This window comes from Heterodontus francisci, chromosome 41, assembly GCF_036365525.1.
Source record: "Heterodontus francisci isolate sHetFra1 chromosome 41, sHetFra1.hap1, whole genome shotgun sequence".
NCBI classification, from domain to species: Eukaryota; Metazoa; Chordata; class Chondrichthyes; order Heterodontiformes; family Heterodontidae; genus Heterodontus; species Heterodontus francisci.
In genome coordinates this window covers 22256511-22277106 of record NC_090411.1, presented here as the reverse complement: position 1 = coordinate 22277106, position 20596 = coordinate 22256511, and the positions used below count along the sequence as shown (strand labels likewise).

Below are 20596 nucleotides of genomic sequence, written 5' to 3'. Positions count from 1 at the left end.
TCATGTCCTTCACATCATTGGATATCTCTAAGGAAGGAAAGACTTGCATTTATATAGCACCTTTCATGACCTCAAGACGTCCCAAAGCGCATTACAGCCAATTAAATACTTTCGAAGTGCAGTCACTGTTGTGATGCGGGAAAGCAGCAGCTAGTTTGTGCACTGCAAGCTCCCACAAACAAGAATGTGATAATCAATCAGATAATCTGAGTGATAGTTGAGGGATATATATTGGTCGGTGGAGGGGCGGGGTGAACTCCCCTGCTCTTCTTCGAAAAGTAAAGATTGACATAGCAAATGCATGATGGGATAGATTTGCTGCAAGTGATTGTGATTCTAAAAATGGTAGTCTTGGTGATATTCGTGATGGATGCTGCAAAGTGCCTCTGTGAGTAAGGGCATCTCAAAAGCTCACCAATGCCTCAGTTTGTGATGTTGAGACGTACAGATAAGGAGCATCTAAGGGTTGATTTGTGGTTTGTGTTGACCTCACTGGTCTCAGCCGGGCCACTTGTGGTGGAGGGGGAAGGGAGGATTCTCCAGTTGGCCTCAGCACCCCTGGTTTAAAGACAGACAAGCATGGATTTGGTTCCTGATTACCGCTCAGTGACCCCTGTTTGAAAGCTCATGAAAGCAGGTGAAATTAGGGCCTGCCTTGACTCCGAGGTGATGCCATAGAAACCCAAATAGCCTATTCGCACTCTGTCTCAGCTCAACCATGAAGAGGTTGACGTGCCTGGGAATGCTTGATGCTGTGTAACCAAGCAGGTATGACTGACCGCGGGAGAGGATCAGATTTCAAGTCCAGCCGGAGCTCCCGATATCCAGGTCTCAGACTATTCGCATATGACATCCCAATAGCAGGTAACTAAAGGCTGATGATGTTACAGTCACTGGCCACTGATTGTTCTGTGCTCAGACACCAGTTAGCTATTTATGCAGAGAAAACAAAGTATTATTACGTGTAACTGAAGTGAAGATGCCCTGATATCGGAGTGAGTGCTTCCTTTAATGACTTTTTTTCTGCTCTCAAAATCTCGCTTTGGACTGTGACCTTCTCTATCCTCCCATCAGGTTGGAGCATCTTGAAGCACAATCAAGTTTCTGTTGCTAGGGTGTTGCTGCGCATCTTTGATTGGCTATTCAAATTAGTTTCTAAAGATGGTTGTATTCTCTTGTAATTGGCCCTTGTAACTGATCGCTTTAATATTTCCTATGGTTTCTTAACATTAGCAAGGAGGCGGAGAGTAACAAAGGAAAGAAAGAGAACACAAAACTCATTTGTGAGAGCTATTTTGCATAATTTTGAACCTGAACATACTAATTTATAAAGTAAAATTAATTTTCTCAGCTTGTGACTGTAGTGGCATCAGTGCTTGAAACCTTTCTCATGCACTCTTGCTCTCTGTCTCTCACATTCTTGCCTCGTGTGTTAGCAGCAGTTCAGGGTAGACATGGTTGAAGCACATCTCCCTCTACAACAATATCTTGTATTTATATAGCATCTTTAATGTAGTAAAACGTCACAAGGTGCTGCACAGGAGCATTACCAAGCCAAATAAGCCGATGTTAGGACAGGCAGGTTTTAAGGAGCATCTTAATGAATGAGAGGGAGAGGTGGACACACAGAGAGGTTTAGGAAAGTAATTCCAGAGCCTCGGGCCTAGGCAGCTGAAGACACAGCTGCCAATGGCGAGAGGATGAAATTTGGGGATGCGCAAGTGATCCTGGAGGGTTGTGGGACTGAAGGAAGTTACAGTGATAGGGCGGGGCCAGGCATTTTTGGTTCCCACCACAAGATCCTCCCTGTTCCAAACCAATGGCTCCCTAAATGCGGCTGAGATGTCGGGCCCAAACTATTGGGTTCCTGGCATCGATGGGAACCCTGTGCCATGTTGGCTAGTGCACGGACAAGGCTTAAAGCTACACAGTGTTCACTTAGAGTGGTTCTGTCAACATTGCCAGTGGCAAGCAACCTTACTCTGACATGAGAATCGATGTATCGGCCTTTGCACACCCACTAAAAAAAAGGCTTTTTACAGTGGGCGAATGGTAGAACTGGACAAAAGTGAGGAGACTCAAAGATGATTTTTTATTGAAAGAAAGACTTACATTTAGCAGCATTCACAACTTCAGGAGATCCCAAAGCAAAGGAAATACTTTTGAAGTGAACCCAATTTTGTAATGTAGAAAATGCGGCAGCCATTTTCTGCACAGCAAGCTCCCACAAACAGCAATGAGATAAATAAACAGAAACGATGTTCATGATGTTGGTTAATGGCTGAAAGCACTTTAAAACTGAAGTGTCTGCCTGGGTTTTGTGCTCGTGTCTGGATTGGGATGTCTACCCATGACCTTCTGATGCAGAGGTTCTCACTGAACCAGGGCTGACCCATTACAGTTTGAACTTGTGCAATGATGGGAGGCCAGGGCTCATGAATGGAAGTAAGATACACCGCAGTTTGATTGTTTAGTGCTGATTGGAGTCGGATAATGTTGGGGCCACTCTGCCAAATTTTGTTTGATAACACTCCTGTGAAGTGCCTTGGGACATTTTACTATGTTAAAAGCACTATATAAATGCAAGTTGTTGTTGTTGTAGTGATATGCACGGTTGCTGCATCAAATCACCCTGGTTCTTAACGTCTTCAATAGGTTTACAGCCTGAGCCTAGGCTAGACTCTGCCAGAGTGGCAGTCTAATAAAGCAATGAGGGATTGCAGCAACACATCCCTTCCCCTGGCGCAAGTGGATTACTGCTGTTGAACGTAGACGCGGAAAGATTAAGAATATTATCAGGCAGGCTCAGCTGCCTTCTATCAGTGTTCACAAGGCTTGTCAGAAGGCCTTGAGTGGAAAATGTCATCAAATTCTGCATCATTAATGGCCTATCGAAGAAGGTCCCAACCTTGCCAGCGAGATAAAGAAGGATAAGTCGATATTCTGGGTTTTGTTTTGACCAATGTTCCTCTATCTTATCTGCAAAAGTTTGGGAACTAATTTCTGTATTAAAGGGGCACCATCTTCATGAAACAAATGTCTATCTAACTTTTTCATTTTTTCAAGGATCTTGAAGTTGATTGGCTACATTCAGGGCAATAGATGCTTATTGGGGTCCAGCCTCAGGCCTATTGTGCCAATGAAACACGTTGAGACAAAAAAAAACAATCAAAAACAACTCGCAGCTCCAGTGGATTAGGTGCCCAGGGGTTAATCTCCATATTTGGACAGAAATTGGCTCTCATTATTTCAGACACTTCTGAGAAATGTACAGGAAGGAAAGCCTTCAAGCAATCCCAATTCCAGGAATCTGGGCTGAGTGCCTGCTATTTTTTGTCATACCTTCTGTATGACTTTTGCACGAGTAATGCACCCCTCCCCCACCCGCTATGCAAGCTTTATCTGACCACATTGAGCGCCCATGAATTTAAAAAGTAAATTTGCATCCAAAGGCTTATGTCATGTGAGAGTCGTGGCCTCTAAGAAGGCCTATTAGCCTCGTGCAAAGCCCACAGTCAAGGTGAGCCGTAAAGTCCAGTAAGTTCCTGGGTTCAATCGCCTGTCTGTGCTGAGGCAATTAACTGGGGCTGCAAACTGCATGTATAGGATGGCCAACAGAGGCCTTGGCTGTGATATAATGCATGGTCAAATAGCTCGCCACCATGAGGTATCAGTGGGCTCCCAGTGTCAAGACATTGCTAGACTTTCTGCTCAGATAGATATACAGTGGAGCGTGATTTGTGCCCCTGGCCTCAATGAGAAATGGACTCTTTCGCCTCAATTTATGGGGTCAGCCTCATGTACTGAATGTGTAACGGACACAGGGGGTTGAATTGCCTCCTCCTGTTGCTATGTTCTGATGACCACCTGGCGAGGTTCCATCATCAAGCACACCAACTCATTGGGACCCCGCCTGCTGGTCGGGTAGGTGGGTGGGTGGAGGCAACAGGAAATAGTGTGGTGCTGCGGCATTTAAAGGTCCGCAGCTGCCCAGAAAACGTTTTTTCAGCCAAGCTGTAAGCTTTCCTGCCAAACGGTAATAGAGCCCCATGGTTCATTCATGTAGCTAGAGGGAGCTAGGCAGACGGGGAAATCTTTGGACCAGTACAGTGCCAGTGCCTAAGGAGAGCAGTGGGAGGGATGACTGGGGACAGACAGTGGCGGTACAACAGAGAGAGAAAAATGGAGAGACCCTGAAGTTGAGGTAGAGAATGCATTCAGTAGGGCTGATGCGGCTGAATTCTCTGTCTTCCATGATGGGGAGAAACAGGGAGGGAAAGCTAAAGCCAAACGAATGGTGTGTTTGGGAGGGCAAGAAGAGATTGCAGAGATATGTCACAAAAAATTGGATTGATTTATTGACAAGAGTATAAATTTTAAGTGTGATATGTTACAGGACCGGAAGCCAGTTTAGATCACCAAGGATGCAGGTGATGGGTAGGCAAAACCTGATGCAGAGTTATGAGCAAGTCAGAGTTGATAGAGGAATCAGGAAAGAGGTCAAGACCTGGATCACATTCCTTCCCAATTTTCACTCCTCAAACAAGGATTTCTGTAAATTTCTCCAAATAACTTAGACCTCTAAATCCTGGAATTGTATTTTTGTCCCTCTTCCATCAGCCCTCTCTCATTATCAATATCCCTCTGATAGTAGCCTGGCTAATGCTACAGTCAATATTCGACTGGTGAATCCAATGACTAGTTCTCCACGGTTAGGGAAACCTGTTTTGAATCACAATGAGATACAAAGCAATACATGGTAGCCCTGCTGACAGTAATATATACTGGCTGTCTGATGTCTGGACAAATCAGTATTCACCCCTAAAACTGTCAGTTAGACCTTGGACATTTCTTCAGTCTTTTCACCCTGACATCAATGCAAGCAAACCTTCTTGCAGGGGTCACTGAATATTCTTCAGCAGTGGGCAACCTGGCTGATTCCCCGTCCCTCCTCGCTCAGGAACACTCGGACCCGTCATAGCATCTGCCCCAGCTGAAATGAATGAATGCACGGCAGGCTGGGAATTGGGTCTTTTGTGTGCCTCAGTACCACATCGAGGAACGTGTTTGCTGAATTAGTTGCCTGGGAATGGCATCAGAAAGTAACATATTGTTAAACACTTTACATACTCCTAAATTTAATTAATTTTCTTTTTAATGCCATAAAATTTGCCTTAGAAAAATGTACTGATACTTCCTTCTGGATTTCTGTCAAAACAAAGATCATGGTGGAATTCAATAATGAATGAATTATTTAATCACCCAGAGCTAACTGGTCAGCTATTTCAGTATGAACTGTCATTCAGTAAAAGTTGTGATGCAAAGGACAGACTTACATCACAGGACATGACTGTTAAGAGTGATGCCCTTGTTATAACTCTCTGTCAGCAGCAACCTCGGCCTAAACTATTCAAGTTAAAAGAACAAGACGAAATAAAATCTAGCTCCCCTTCAAGGAAAATTCATCTGCAGCTTTTGTAAATGGGAGCGAGGGGGAGAGGATTTTTAAACACTAAATACTGAATTTAGACTTTGTGTTAATCGTTAATAGTTCTGGTTACGTGACCACATCCTGTTTTCTCTACAATCTCTCACCACTTAGTAGGCCGCAGGCTGCACTGGCGGCTGATGATTTCCAGACCAGAAGAATTACATTTTTTTTCCGAGCTCTTTTTAAAAAAAATAAATTCTAATTTTACACCGAGCAGCAGCAGCATTAACTAATAAAAGCTTGGTCGCTGAAGAACAATGCATTTGGCAGAATCTGACAGCATTTCTGACGGAGGTTATGTCAGTCCAGACTGTCATGTGAGGACGGCTGGTGCCAAGATCATCGGGAGAAATGGCTCTGCCTTTGAGCCTGTGGCTTTCCTGGGATCTCATCAAATTAAATTTGAGGCTGCTTAAATGCAAAAGGTCAAAGCTGCTACGTTTACAGGCCTCTGCTTCATGAATAAAATTATCAAAGTGCGTTGACAAGCTCTTTCTGATGGGCAGAGTGGTATTTTTTTGATGGATATTTGGGGCAGCAATTACGGTGCTAAAAACATTGAATTATCCAATAATTTGACTTAAGCAACATCAATAACAGACAAAGGAAGAATTTAGTGCAAAAACATTGAATTGTTGGATTATTTCAATTGGACAGCTTTAAAATGAATAGTAGACTGTATTGCATGGCATAATAATAATACATGGCATTATTTAATTCTATAAGGTTTCCAATGGTCTTTCATGCTTTTGTTACCTACAGACTTGATTATTCCAATGCTCTCCTGGCTGGCTTCCCATCTTACACCCTCAATAAACTTGAGCTCTTTCAAAACTCTGCTGCCGTATCCTAACTCGCCCCAAGTCTCGTTCACCCATCACCCCTGAAATTGTTAACCTACATTATCCAGCAATGCCTCAAATTTAAATTCCCATCCTTGTGTTCCCTCCAAGGCCTCGCTCCTTCCCCATCTCTGTAACCCTCCCCAACGCTTCAAGAACTCTGCATCGTCCAAGTCTGGCCTCTTACACATCCTCAACTTCCTTTGCTCTTCCATTGGTGGTCTTGCCTTCAGCTCTCTAGGTCCTAAGCTCTGGAATTTCCTCCCTGAACCTTTCCACCCCTCCACATCTCTCTCCTCCTTTAGAACACTCCTTAAAACCTAGCTCTTTGACCAAGCTTTTGGTCTTCTGTCCTAACAGCTCCTTCTTTGGCCCATTGTCAATTTATTTGGTCTGATCACACTGCTGTGAAGAGTCTTGGGATGTTGCTACATTGAAGGGGCCATATAAATATAAGTTGTTGTTGTTATATTTTGCCAGTTTGTAATTTAATGATTACAGATTGGCCAAAGCTCTCGAGGAATCACATTGTGTTAGGTACTACTTTCTACACAGACACAGTGTACCTTCCAAAGAGGGGGTGTCAAGGGATCCTCGGGACAAGAGGAGACCATTCAACCCCTGGAGCCATTTCCACCATTCAGTTAAATCATGCTGATCAGAATTCATTAACCCACTTTGGATCCATATCTCTTGGGATAAGTATCCAGCTTTGATTGGTCAGCTCAGGACTTTGGTAAATCATCTGCTGATTTAAAAAAAAACAAATTATCCAGTACCTGTAAGTTAAGCTAACCAATTTTAGGTGTTTTGATTGGTTTAAACTTACTTGGTGTGATACGAAGCCTCATATTCAGCCCATTCCAGTACTTTGCTGGAGTTCGATTCTTGAAACTGTAGATTTCCATTCTCACATATGCAAAGTATAAATACGGAGCTAAATCTCAAACAATAATTAACCTAACCTGGGTCAGTCTGAGCTAAGAACAAAGAACAGGAGCCAAAAATATTAGTCTATGTGTCATTTTACCTTTTTTTAATTTATTTTGTGGGATGTGGGCATTACTGGCTTACCCAGCATTTGTTACCCATCCCAAATTTGCCCTTGAACTGAGTGGCTTGCTAGGCCATTTCAGAGGACATTTAAGAGTCAACCACATTGCTGTAGGTCTGGAGTCACATGTAGGCCAGACCAGGTAAGGACAGTAGATTTCCTTCCCTAAAGGACATTAGTGAACCAGATGGGTTTTTACAACAATTGACAATGGTTTTATGGTCACCATTGGACTAGCTTTTTTATTCCAGATTTATTAATTGAATTCAAATTTCACTATCTGCTGTGGTGGGATTTGAACCCATGTCACCAGAGCATTAGCTTGGGCTCTAGATTACTAGTCCAGTAACATTAACACAATGCCACCACCTCCCCAATACCATGTCTTACCCTGAGTCCTCACTATTAGGTGCACACTCCTACCCAATGTTGACTGCTGTCCGTTATACATCTCTGTGCAGAGTCTAATCCTGTACCATATATTTCCTAACCACCAATATATACTTGCCCCTGTGTAGATCCTTATAACACACCTATTTTTGTATCCCTTCACAATGCTCAGATTTCTAAAGCCAAATTCCGAACAACACAACTTTCTGAAGTTCATACATGAACTTAAGTGTAATTATCTTGACAGAAACTTGTGTGCATCATTTAAGTAACTCACCTCCTGACTCCCCAAAGCCTGTCCACCATCTACAAGGCACAAGTCCGGAGTGTGTTGGAATGCTCTCCACTTGCCTGGATGGGTGCAGCTCCAACAACACTCGAAGCTCGACGCCATCCAGGACAAAGCAGCCCGCTTGATTGGCACCCCATCCACAAAAATTCACTCCCTTCACCACCGACACACAGTGGCAGCAGTGTGTACCATCTACAAGATGCACTGCAGCAACGCACCAAAGCTCCTTAAAAAGCACCTTCCAAGCCTGCGACTTCTACCAACTAGGACTAGAACAGCAGATGCATGGGAACACCACCACCTGCAAGTTCCCCTCCAAGTCACACACCATCCTGACTTGGAACTATATCGCCGTTCCTTCACTGTCGCTGGGTCAAAATCCTGGAACTCCCTTCCTAACAGCACTGTGGGTGTACCTACCTCACATGGACTGCAGCAGTTCAAGAAGGCAGCTCACCACCACCTTTTCAAGGTTAATTAGGGATGGGAAATAAATGCTAGCCTAGCCAATGATGCCCACATCCCATGAATGAATTTTTAAAAATGTATACATATGGAAAACCATTCAATTGATTCATCTGATCCTTCCATAGAGATCTACCACCCACTCATACATCTAACCATCTCTATAGAGCCAATCGATGGCACAAAACACCAAAGAAGTTACCAAATATACCAAGAAACTCAACATAAACTGAGAAATGAAGCAAAACGCAAACCAAAATACACAGCAGGAAACCTGACAAAATACATCAACATACTACACCAGTAAGCCAGCTAAAATACAGCAGAAAATTCACCCACTAACAACGGGAAGTATACCAGATTGTACAAAAAGCACCACCAAGCTCACCGAAATATGACAGCAGAAGCTAAATTTAATAGAAAATACCCATGGAAATACACTAGCATCCCAATCTCTGGAGTAGATTGGCAGCACATGCCAAGAGTGCAGATTTTGGATGTAGGGAACTGGACTACCACAAGTGGTAAATATCACAACCAATAGAGGTAGGCCAATGGGAGTGAGTGCCACCAGTCACTGGGAGATCCTTGAGTTAGCTTGATTGTCTTCAGGAGTTGAAGAGAAATTTTGTACCATTTTTTGCTCAGCTGGCCTAAGGTTTTTTTTTTCTCTTCTTTGCCTGATTGTGTGACTGTGTGTGGAGAGGGAGAAATGGTGGTGAATTAAAGTGATGGAACGTGTAAGCTGCATCATGTTGGGACAGGACAAGCTTGAAAGACCAGTTGGTCTTTTTCTGATCCTTTTCATCTATTTGTAACCCAGAAAACTATGGCAACAAGCCACCAAAATAAATAAACAAACTGTAAAGCTCACTAAAACAAAAACATCCAATACATCAGGGAATCAATGACACATTTCTGGAATGTGATTGGCAACTGGATATATGAACATGGGGTCTGACTGATATTGGTTCTTGGATGTGATTGGTTGAAGTTCTATCATGTGACTACTTGAACCAATCCCTGGTTCTGTAAATTGATTGGTTGAAAGTACTCTACAATTACACACACAGGCGCAAAGGTTTCTGTAACATTGATGGAGAGATTATAATGTACACTGACATGCTGTAGTTTGTTCCAGTCATTTCTGTTTTACGATCTTTCCTCAAACAATCAAGGCGAATAACATCATCAGAAGCACCAACATGTAGAAGATGCTAACAGTGATAGGGCTGAACTAACAGCACCGGTACTTTCAAAAACTGTATTGCTATGCTATGCTATGCTCCAACCAATACCACATCTGCCTCTGTACAATGTTCTGAAGCTTTCGGAGTATCTTGTGTCGAGATACACCTTTCAAGGAAAACTTGTGATTTCTTGAGTGAAAGGGACACTTGTAGTTACAAAGAATAAGTTGCTGTTTAGTGATGATTGTGAGGAGGTTATGGGCTCTTGCAGAGTCTTTCAAGAGTTAAAGGGAAATTTGTTAAATTTTGTCCTGAGTTCATCTGGGTCTTTGACTGCAAGGTAATAATTTACAAGAACAAAAGGGCTTTTATATTATCAAAGTGCAGCTGGTCAGTGACCATATCACATCAACCAGTGCCCACTTCCCAGCACAAGCCTTTCTTCCCAAAGGAACGGGAGCCTGGAAGTTATTCGGTATAATTGCTCACACTGGCGGTAGGCTTGTGGGCGGGAGCATTAGTTTCCCAAACTCACGCACTTCCACCCCTGTGAGGTAAATGAATGTTCCTGGACAGGTTCCATGTTGGCGGACACTGACTGTCTAATCACCTCAGTAACAGTTCAACTATGACCACTTCAGGTTGGGGGAGGGGGGAGACTGCAGTTTTCTTTATTTCACAAACCACGCATGCTAACATGCTAGTGTGCTAATCCTGCCCATTCCACATGGGTGACTACCATGTTCTCAGCCATTGGGCAACTGAAAGTGAACAGCAGCATTGTTCATTAGTTTCTGCTGCCAGAGGGATTTATTTCCTTGCTGAAGCTAATGAGGACAACAAGGAAGAAAGAAGGGCTACCAGGGATATTATATGGGAGAGGTGGTGGCAAAGTGGTACCATCACTAGACTAGTAATCTAGTAATCCAGAGCCCAGGCTAACGTTCTGGGAGCATGGGTTCAAGTCCCATTACGGCTGATGGTGAAATTTGAATTCAATTAATAAACCTGGAATTAAAAGCAAGTCTAATGGTGACCATGAAACCCTTGTCGATTGTTGTAGAAACCATCTGGTTCACTAATGTCCTTTAGTTATATCAAACTGCTAGCACTGCGGGTGTACCTACACCCCAAGGACTGCAGTGCTTCAAGAAGGCAGCTCACCACCACCTTCTCAAGGGCAATTAGGGATGGACAACAAATGCTGGCCTAGCCAGCGATGTCCACATCCTGCGAACGAATAAAAAAATATATTAGGAGGCAACACAGCTAGACTGAAGTTGCCAAAAAATGCATGGTTGGTTGCAGTGGAAACAACCTCTCCTGAGGAAGGAAGGGAGGGAGGAAGAATTGCACAACCTCAGGAAGTCGCAAAGTAGCCACTGTTGTAGGAAACATGCCAGCCAAAGTATGCACAGCAAGCTCCCAGAAACAGCAATGAGATTTTTTTTTAAGTGACGTTAGTTGCACAGGTTCAGCTCATGGACTCTACCACAGTCATGAAAAGACCTAGACAATAGACTGTAAACAGTCTTACTAAGATGGAAAATCTCCCTTGAGTGCAGGCCCAATGAGATCAGAAACTGTAGATACTGCACCTAAGAAAGGGAGCAACACTGACCATCGGGCAGCCTATTTCTCCTCTTGCTCTCCTCAACCAGATACTGCGGCTGCTCCTGGTGCTAATTTCTCAAATCCACTCCCTACGTTCTCCAGAGTCTGTGTAGTTGTGATAGTGTTCACAAACGTTGGTCAGTATAATGCAGGGTGTGTGAGGTGCTGGATTACTTGAGGCCATAGAAAGTGCTGGCTTCCATATACAAATACACCCAACGATGACCAGGGTGGCCTTCTCAAAGGGAGTCAAGTGATTATAGCTTCTGGGCACTTTGTCACTTTGGGTCTTGATTGCAGCTTGTGGTACAAGTAATCTTGAGATGCTGCAGCTTTAAGGAAAAATTACAGTGACAGATATCTACCAGGCATCTACCCATTGGTGCTCCATCAGTTTGTCAATAAAGATTTGGATGGGCAGTAGGAAATGAGTTATTAGGAATGTCTTTGTGGCATGTACTTGGGCCAATTACTTGGCCTTGAAGGCTGCCCTGGCCATCTTTTTCAGATCTGCCATCTTCCTTCAGATTTGGATCCAGATCAACAAAGCCATGCCGGCAAAATTATCAGCTGTCTCTTGCCAGACTTGGCTCCTGCCTTTCGAACTGAAAGAGGACAGCTCCTCCCCCCTCTTTTTTCTCTGACTTGCTGAGTTCCACTGCAGCAACCTCAACTGTATGTGGCAAGATAGACTCCAATTGTCTTGGAACCTTCCTTCACAAACCCCTTCCTTGTTGTCCTAGGTGGCAATGTTGGAGTTTAAATGGCTGCCCAAGCCATGTAAATCAGCCTCGGCCATTCAGCTTGGTCACTGGCTCCATTAAACAGCTTCCTTTGTGAATAAAAGGTCAGTCAAAATTCAAACAACATGCAACTCCTGAATACCAAGATTTAACTCACAGTCAACTCATAGAAATGACACACAGTGCATCCTTTATCACCACTATGCGCAGGAACAGGGGTTTTCAGGCTACTGTTTCTGAAACCTGAACAAGATTTTCTCCCAAAATACGTTTCTTTAAGAATACGGAGGAGGAAAGTTGGCAATGAACTCAGGACTGAAGTGCATTGCTGCTACTCCATAGGAAGTCAAAATGTCAGTTTTAGTTCTCCATAGTTGATTTCCAATGTCTTCAATAGGAAGCAATATTCTTCATTTATTTATTGTTGAGTGTGTTTGAAGGAATTCTCTCTATTTCTCCTTTGGCTAAAGTTTCCTCACATTATACAATGTCACTGACCAAGATAACAAATGTCCAGCCTATGCTCTTCTGAAAATGGTTGACCAGAATATTGCTACAAAAAATTGGAGCTACGTGTCCTTCAGTTCCCTCTCCCTGCCTGCACAGTGGCATTTGGTCTATCCTTAGTGCTGACCACGAGGGCAACAGTATCAAGGGCATGAAATGCCAGCTCACAAAACGATGGCAAGGTGGCCTCTGCTGTTGCAACCCAGCATGGCACCAAGGGCAGCCATCTTGTTAAAATGGTGGATGGCAGTACATCATTTGGTGTATCTTTCCAGAAGCACTATGAGTTCAGTGAAGTTGAAAAATGTCAGCAGAGGTACAACCATTAACCCAACAAATCCTTTGTCATTTCAAGTGGTCAGGTATTACACAAACTGTCTCGTGCACAGTGACTCAGCAATTCTCTCCCAAACTGCTTAAATAATTAACTTGAATCAAACTCAGGCAAATATGTGAGGGGAAAATAAATTAGTGGAAAAATCCAAAGATGTTCAATAAATGTACTGGAAGGTGGGATCAGATTGGGCGGCTAATTTTTTCGGCTGGCGCAGACACAATGGGCTGAATGGCTTCCTTCTGTGCTGTACTTTTTCTATGGTTCTATGTTTTCCTCCTCTCCAATCTTGAAGGTAGTGCCTTTTTCCAGGGATCAGTTTCATGGATGTCAGAAATCCTCTAGTATCTAAGTGGCCATACTTGACATAGGTCTAGACACTGACTATCAGCAGGCTATCTGACCATGGTAAGATTCACAGCAGGTCCTGCCTTCATTAACTCTCACGGGTGCACCCTTTCCAACGTAAGACAACTTGATAGCCTGTCAGGGGAAGAATCTGGCAAATGAAACTAGTCTGATTCACCTTCACCCATCATACCCTCAAATGAGCCCTCAAAGGATCAAACCTGGCACCTTCCAGATCTGTTTACACAGCACTGGGCTACTGGGGGAAGAGTAACATTCACCTTTGTGTGTGCTGCATCTTTACTAAGCAGAATGAATGGTCAGAACATTCGAGAACATCATCTGAAAATATGGACCAAACATGAACTCCCAGGGCAGCACAAGGAAGATCTGCGAGTACATTCTAGGGAAAGAACCAAATCAAAAGCAACTCTCCAGCCTCTGAAAATTATTCTTTGCATTAGAACAGTTCATTTTTTATGATTTTTACGCACATCTGTCTACCAGCCAGGGCTCTGTCTTTCAATTCTAAAGCCTATAGGTTTTCATTATTGTTCTGATAAGGAAACTAGGCCACATCTAACCGCAGTGTACCTTTTGCTATGTTTCTCAGTATTTGATACTATCTGTTCCTGGAAGTCACTTTAATAGATGAAGCAGTTTCTTTAAACCGCAGTGTTCAAAGAAAATCTGTTATAATAGTTACCCCAGCCCAATTAGATTGCATGGTGATAATACTTAAAGGCAAAGTTTGTCGGCCAATGTGTTGATCCACGTAGCTCATCACCGGCTTCGCAACGTCTAGTGTGCCCCAGCCAGTGTCAGAATCATGGAATAGTACGGAACAGAAGGAAGCCTTTCGGCTCATCAAGCCTGTGTCAGAAAAGCAATCCAGTTAGTCCGAACACTACACCCCACCCCCGTTTCCCCAAATACCTGCAATTTTTTTCTCCTTCAACTATTTAATAATTTCCTTTTGAAGGCTACCATTAAATCTGTATCCACCACCCTATCAGGCCGTGCATTCCAAATGCTAACCAAAAAAGATTTTCCTCATGTCACCTCTGGTTCTTTTGCCAATCACCTTAAATTTGTTCCCTCTGGTTCTCGACTCTTCAACCAAGGTGTGAAACTTGTAAGTGTTGACGTTCAAAGAGACTTGATGTGCTTGTACAAAGAATGCAGAAATTTAACATGCAGGTACAGCAAACAATTAGGAAGGCAATGGCATGTTGGCCTTTATTGCAAGGGGATTGGAATACAGGAATAAAGAAGTCTTGCTACAATTGTACAAGGTTTTTGTGAGACCATATCTGGAGTACTGTGTGCAGTTTTGGTCTCCACATTTAAGAAAGGATATACTTGCATTGGAGGCACTGCAGCGAAGGTTCACTAAATTCGACCCTGGGATGAGGGGGATTGTCCTATAATGAGAGGCTGAATAAATTGGGCCTATATTCTCTGGAGTTTAGAAGAATGAGAGGCAATCTCATTGAAACATTCAAGATTCTAAAGGGGCTCGATAAGATAGATGCTGTGAAATTGTTTCTGCTGGTTGGAGAATCTAAAACATGGGGACACAGTCTCAGGGTAAGGGGCCTATCATTTAGGACTGAGATGAGGAGAAATTACTACATTCAAAGGGTTGTGACACTTTGGAATTCTCTACCCCAGAGGTTTGTGGATGCTCCATCATTGAATACATTTAAGGTTGGGATAGACAAATATTTGGTCTCAGGGAATCAAGGGATATGGCAAGTGGGCGTGAAAGTGGAATTAGAGCCTAAGATCAGCCATGATTGTTTTGAATGGCAGAGCAGGCTCGATGGGCCATATAGTCTACTTCTGCTCCTATTTCTTGTATTCTTGTGTTTATTCTATCTAAACCCTTCATGGTGAATAGATTAAAGTTCAACACAAATGCATTAGGATTATTGACAGTGCATTGTAAATAGTGAATTTAAAGTGGCTATTGCTTCTTAAAGACTGGCCCAATGTTTGGAACTTAGTCAAATGTTTGCTTTTTGGTGGCCCACCAACAAATACACCACAGAATGCTAGGATGTAGACTTAAGCCCTTGACTCCCTTGGTATTCTATCTAGTGGATGGCTGCACAGGAACATTCAGAAGCTGGGAGGAGGTCATGTGTCGATCTACTTAGTCAGGAATAGTGTGTGGCACATATCAGCCACCTTGCTTCTTTCTAATAAGTACTTTTATGGTTTGGAGAGTTGTTCAGTCAGCAGAGTTGAAAGAATTCCACAACTGGTCTTCACGATTTGTTCCCACAAGCAAAAATGTTTTTTTTTACCCCTGGCAAAAGTCAATGGCCACTTGTTAAAGGCCACAGAAAAACAGCAGGGAAGTAGGTTTAGAGTAGCTAGCTCCAGTGCAGCACAGAGGCCCGGGGTCGAATGTATACATGCCAACTCTCGTGAATTAGTCATGAGATTTCTCAGTCAAATTCAGCCTCGCCTGCAATCTTGAGAAAGGGCTGTGAAATCTTTGGGTCCTCCTGCTGCTGGCATTTGCTCAGGGAACCAGGACAGACTGGGTTTCTGACTCTCTGTCTGCTGATCAGCGACTTGGTTACAAAGGCAAGCTCTGCAAGGTCCCAAAGCTGCCGCTGGCTTTTTTCTACATTGCGCTCACCTCCAGGTCACAGGTTTCCTTTTCCTCATCGTGCCTCGGACAATGCACAGAAATTCATGTTAAAACTGCACTCTTGAAGCATCGCCTTGCGACCGCTTTCTACAGAGCAAAACTCGTCACTTTTCAAGAGGTAAGTATCCCGCTATTGTTGAAAGTACAGCACACACTAATCATATAAACATTTGCAGTATTACAATTACTGAATAATTTATAAATTTTCCTACACCCAACTTTTGCATAAGATATGCGTAATATGACAGTGCGGTACATTCATATTGAGCAAAAGTTTTTATAATAGAATAGATTTTATGCTATGTACAGGGTTATGGGGAGAAGGTGGGGGAATGGCACGAAGTGCATTGCTCACTCAGAGAGCCAGGGCAGACACGATGGGCAGAATGGCCTCCTTCTGTGCTGCAACAATTCTGTGATTTGTGTGATTCTGAGATCGATTTATAATCAATTTTTATGATGAAGTTCATTTAATTTGACTCCACTGCTATAATTGAAAATGGCAAAATACTGAACAAGATTTTCCGACCAAAATATTCATCTAAACATAGGAAAATAACTATTTTAGTGTTTCAGATGGTTAAATGATGAAGGATGGTCATGCCAATGTTATTTCAAACTGCTTTATATTGCTTTCTGTTTGGTTTATATTGATGTCATTTTCATAGAAGTGATCCATACTCTGGAGACCTAGTTTGCCCTGAGTCTTGATGCTATCATTTTGTCTCCATTTACAACTAATTGTGCTTTTATATTTGGACAGGTGTAAAAGAAGGGAAGATAGGTGTGAAGGAAGGGGGAGAGTTGTGAAGGAAGGGGAAACAGGGATGAGCCAGGGTGAGGGGGCCGTGTATGTGGTCAGGTAAACGGGTACACTTTAGTTCTAGCATGGAGGCGGTAGAAGAGGTTAAACCCTTGCATTCTGAGGCCCACGTTATGTCGCCCGAGCTCGGAGCCTGCCGTTCAATACAACGTGAGAACGTATTTTTAATAATATCCTTGCCTTTATATACAGTGCTGGAACTTTCTCGGTGCAAGTCTCTGAGTAGCGGTCGTTAGAGTAAAATTCCCAACCCCACCACCCAACCCATGCCCTCTTTCGTTCCTATGGCTTTGGCGTTCCCTTGGTATCATGTCACCCTAATAATAATGAATCCTCTCCTCTCCCCGCCCAGCATCCAGCACCCATGGAGCCTGAGTTCTTCTTCCAGTGCCTTTTGCTGCAGGCTTATTGGCCTCTGGGAAGAGAATGGGGAATCGGAACTCTCCACCTGAGGGGCTGGATTTTATGCAACCGCCATCGCTCCCAGTGGCGGGCGGAAAAAATGGTGGCTCACACAGGGAAGGCTGCAGCGGGCCATGCTAATAACCCAGTCGGTCCGCCCCACCTCCAGCCCCCCCCCCCCCAATCATGTGGAGGGGTGGGCTCTCCGACACCGGAAAGGGCGTCAGCTGCCTGTGCACAGCCGCTGGCGCCATTTTTAAAGGGCAGCCAGCTAATTTACATTTTTAAGGTTATACACTCCCCTCTCCCCCCACTGTTCTGATCAAAAATCTGGTGCCCCTTTCCCACCCCCTCCCTCCCAATAATAATAAAATTCATTATTTGTCCTCTCCCCGCCCCAAAACACTTACCTTTCACACTCAACCTCTCAACCCCCTCATATCGCAGCCCGACGGTGAGTTTGGAGTCAATTTTATTCAGTTGTATGCATTGTGGTAATTTGAATATTTTAATCCGGGTCCAATCGCCCAGCGGCAGGCCGGGGGATGGGGTCCGCCACAGAGCCTCGCTGCCGCCAGGAAGATCTGGCCCGGTCCTCCCCACGTCAGGTTCTATGGTGTGCCGCTACCGGAATGATCTTCCGGCACCCCACCCCCACCCCGCCATGGACCCCGAGGTCGGGAGCTCTGTAAAATCTCAGCCCAGGTATGGTCATGATCATATCCTGATAACAGGTAGGATTTCTTAATTTTTTAAAGTATTTTCAGATGCATTAAATAAGACTAATGAAGTTTATAAACCAACTATCAATCTGATTGTTTTTGTTTTTTGATAAAAAGCAACTCATGATTTTTTATACTAAACCTCTTGATTTTGAAGAGTTTGTCTCTTGATTTATGAGACAGTGGGGTTGACATATCTGTGAATGGCCTCCTTCGGGGTTGAGATGTCTCTGGTTTCACTGCATTCACTCTGAACATTCTCAACCACAAGCACGCTCCCCTATTCTCCCGAAGGTACTGCCTTCCAGTTGGAGTGGTTCCAAGAGATTGATATCTCACCATAAGGTCGTGAGTTCAAGCCCCACTCCAGGACTTGAGTATAAAATCTAGGCCAGGGGTCGGTAACGTTTTTACCTGAACAGCCTTTTATAAAACAATTGCCTAAAATACAAACTACTGGGACCGGCAAGATGAAAATTCAGCATTTCTAAACCAAACACTTAGCAAATTGCCAAGTGTCTCAGGTAGAATGCATAATTTGCATATATAATAAATAAAGTGCTACATTTATGTAAAAAAGAAAAAAAATCAAAATTAAAATAAACCTAACTATGAATTATCACGTTTTTTTGGCTTTACTATAATTTTGTCAGTCGTCACCTTTAAAATAAGCTTTAACTTCAGATGCACAGAATGCAATCTTTTCAGCTATTGATTCTTATGATTAAAAATAGCTTCTAATAGCACATTCAGAAGCAATAATGGTTGCAACTATAAACCTGTTCCTCAAATCAAAGGCATTATCTATAACCACTTGAGCAGGTTCATTTAGAGCACAATGATGTCTTTTGTTAAAATAATCATTTGAAACCGTAAAATGTAGCTGAATGATTAGTCTTTTATTCCCCACAATAAAAACATAGCTCTTACTTTACTTGACAATCTTTTTTTAGGCTTTTTTCATGTCAATCTGATCCAATTGGAAAAGGTTGGGAGCTGCAAATGAGATGTTAAATAGCCACCTGCAGCTCCGGAGCAGGTTGCAGATGACTGATCCCGGCCGAGATGTTGAACCGAGATCTCCCCCGCCCCCTCCCCTTGCCCACACCATCAGCCTGGTCAGGTAGGTGTAACAATTCAACGGCACTGTTTGAAGAAGCACAGGGAGTTCTCAGTGGTGTGGCAAACACTCATTCCTAAAACAACATCACGAATCAGCCACTGATCTCATTTGCTGTCTGTGGGACTTTGCTGTGTGCAAATTGGCTGCTGGGTTTGCCTCGCATTCCAAAAATGACTACAGTGTAAAAGTAACCCATTGGCTGTGAAGTGCTTTAGGGTGTCCTGAGCATGTGAAAGGTGCCATAACAATGCAAGTTTTTTTTTCCTTTTACCACCACTTGACGCCCTTTAATACGTGGCTCGAATGACCACCTGTCATGGATGAGTGTGTCAACTGGCTATTTGCCCATTGGGGACACATCTTGGCCTCATCCATTTTCCACAAAAGCACCTTCCCACCAGCGGTTTCTGGGAGCCAATTAGAGGACAAATTCATAGAGCCTGAAGATCCAGCAGGGAGCCTCACTTCAAAGAGAGCAGAAACAGTGTTGTAGCCCCATAGCTCGTTCCTTTTGAATGTTAACTTCCCTGCTGGGAGAGAATCAGAATTTACCTTCAGAAGCAGGAGCCTCTCCTTCTGTTCCCCACCCTGGGGCTGCTGAGGTCACCTTTAGCATCTCTACCAGTGCCCTAGTTAAGATTAAAATTACGAAGAGCTAAGCAACAGTCTCAGACTCAACTAATGTGCAATTCCCTCCTCTATCGCAAGTATATTGCCTGGTTTCTGCTCCCACAGGATGAAATGACCACTTACTGGAGAGCTGCCATGCCCTATCGAGTCAGAGCCCAGCTTGAGGCAGCTCCTTCAGGAGGGTAGAAACTGGAGCCCAAAGGAAGTGAAACAATTCTGTGATCGTCTGTGATATAAATTTCCTTTCCTTAATCCCAGGCCTGGCAGCTTCATGAGAGAACGGGAAATACCACAATATGAGCACCCATCAACAGTCAACATAATATTTCCCCAAAAATAACATTGTACGCAAGAAATCTCGCCTCTGGTAAATAGACTAAATCATGACCTTTTACCTCCGGGATTGAAAGAAACGATTGAGCTACAGATCCAGCACAAAATGATGGGACGAGGCTCTCTCTGTCTCAGGGTATGACAGGTAATCCGCTGAGCATGGTTGGTGATCTGCTGGGACAAGGCTTTCTCTGTCATGGGGAATGATCAGCGAATCATGGGGCACAGCGCTTGATGCACCCCCCCCCCCCCCCCCCCCCGTCCCATCAAAATAAATCATTTGCCCCATTCATGCTCCGACAGTCAGTAAGGCAATCGAACATAGTTCTCACTGGAGAATAGCAGCCCCCGTATATATGATAGAGGTTAGCAACCCTGTGTGTATTATAAGGAATAGCAACCCCTGGATATTACATAGATATTATAGGGACTAGTGGATACTGTGCATATTATAGGGATTAGCAGACCCAGTATATTGCATTGATATTTTAGGGTATAGGAGAACTTTGTAAAAAATGGGACCTTTAATAAATGATAGTTTTCAGAATAATATAGAATTCATATGGAGTGAATAGACATAGTACTGTGATTGCCTCTCTCTCTATTAACTAAGATCCTTTGGCAGGCA

At 43.5% G+C, this 20596-nt stretch overlaps 1 long non-coding RNA gene across 3 annotated transcripts; it reads left to right on the top strand.

Annotated features, from left to right (window-relative positions):
* Positions 1-777: 777 nt before the first annotated feature.
* On the top strand, positions 778-20200 carry LOC137353344 (uncharacterized). Of its 3 annotated transcripts, none has more exons than XR_010969841.1 (4): positions 778-864; positions 17692-17865; positions 18836-19005; positions 19741-20200. It is a non-coding gene; the product is annotated as an uncharacterized lncRNA (long non-coding RNA). The 3 variants fall into 3 exon arrangements; XR_010969842.1 differs by having other exon boundaries at positions 17692-17894; positions 19894-20200; XR_010969840.1 differs by having other exon boundaries at positions 17692-17894.
* The last annotated feature ends 396 nt before the right edge of the window (positions 20201-20596 follow it).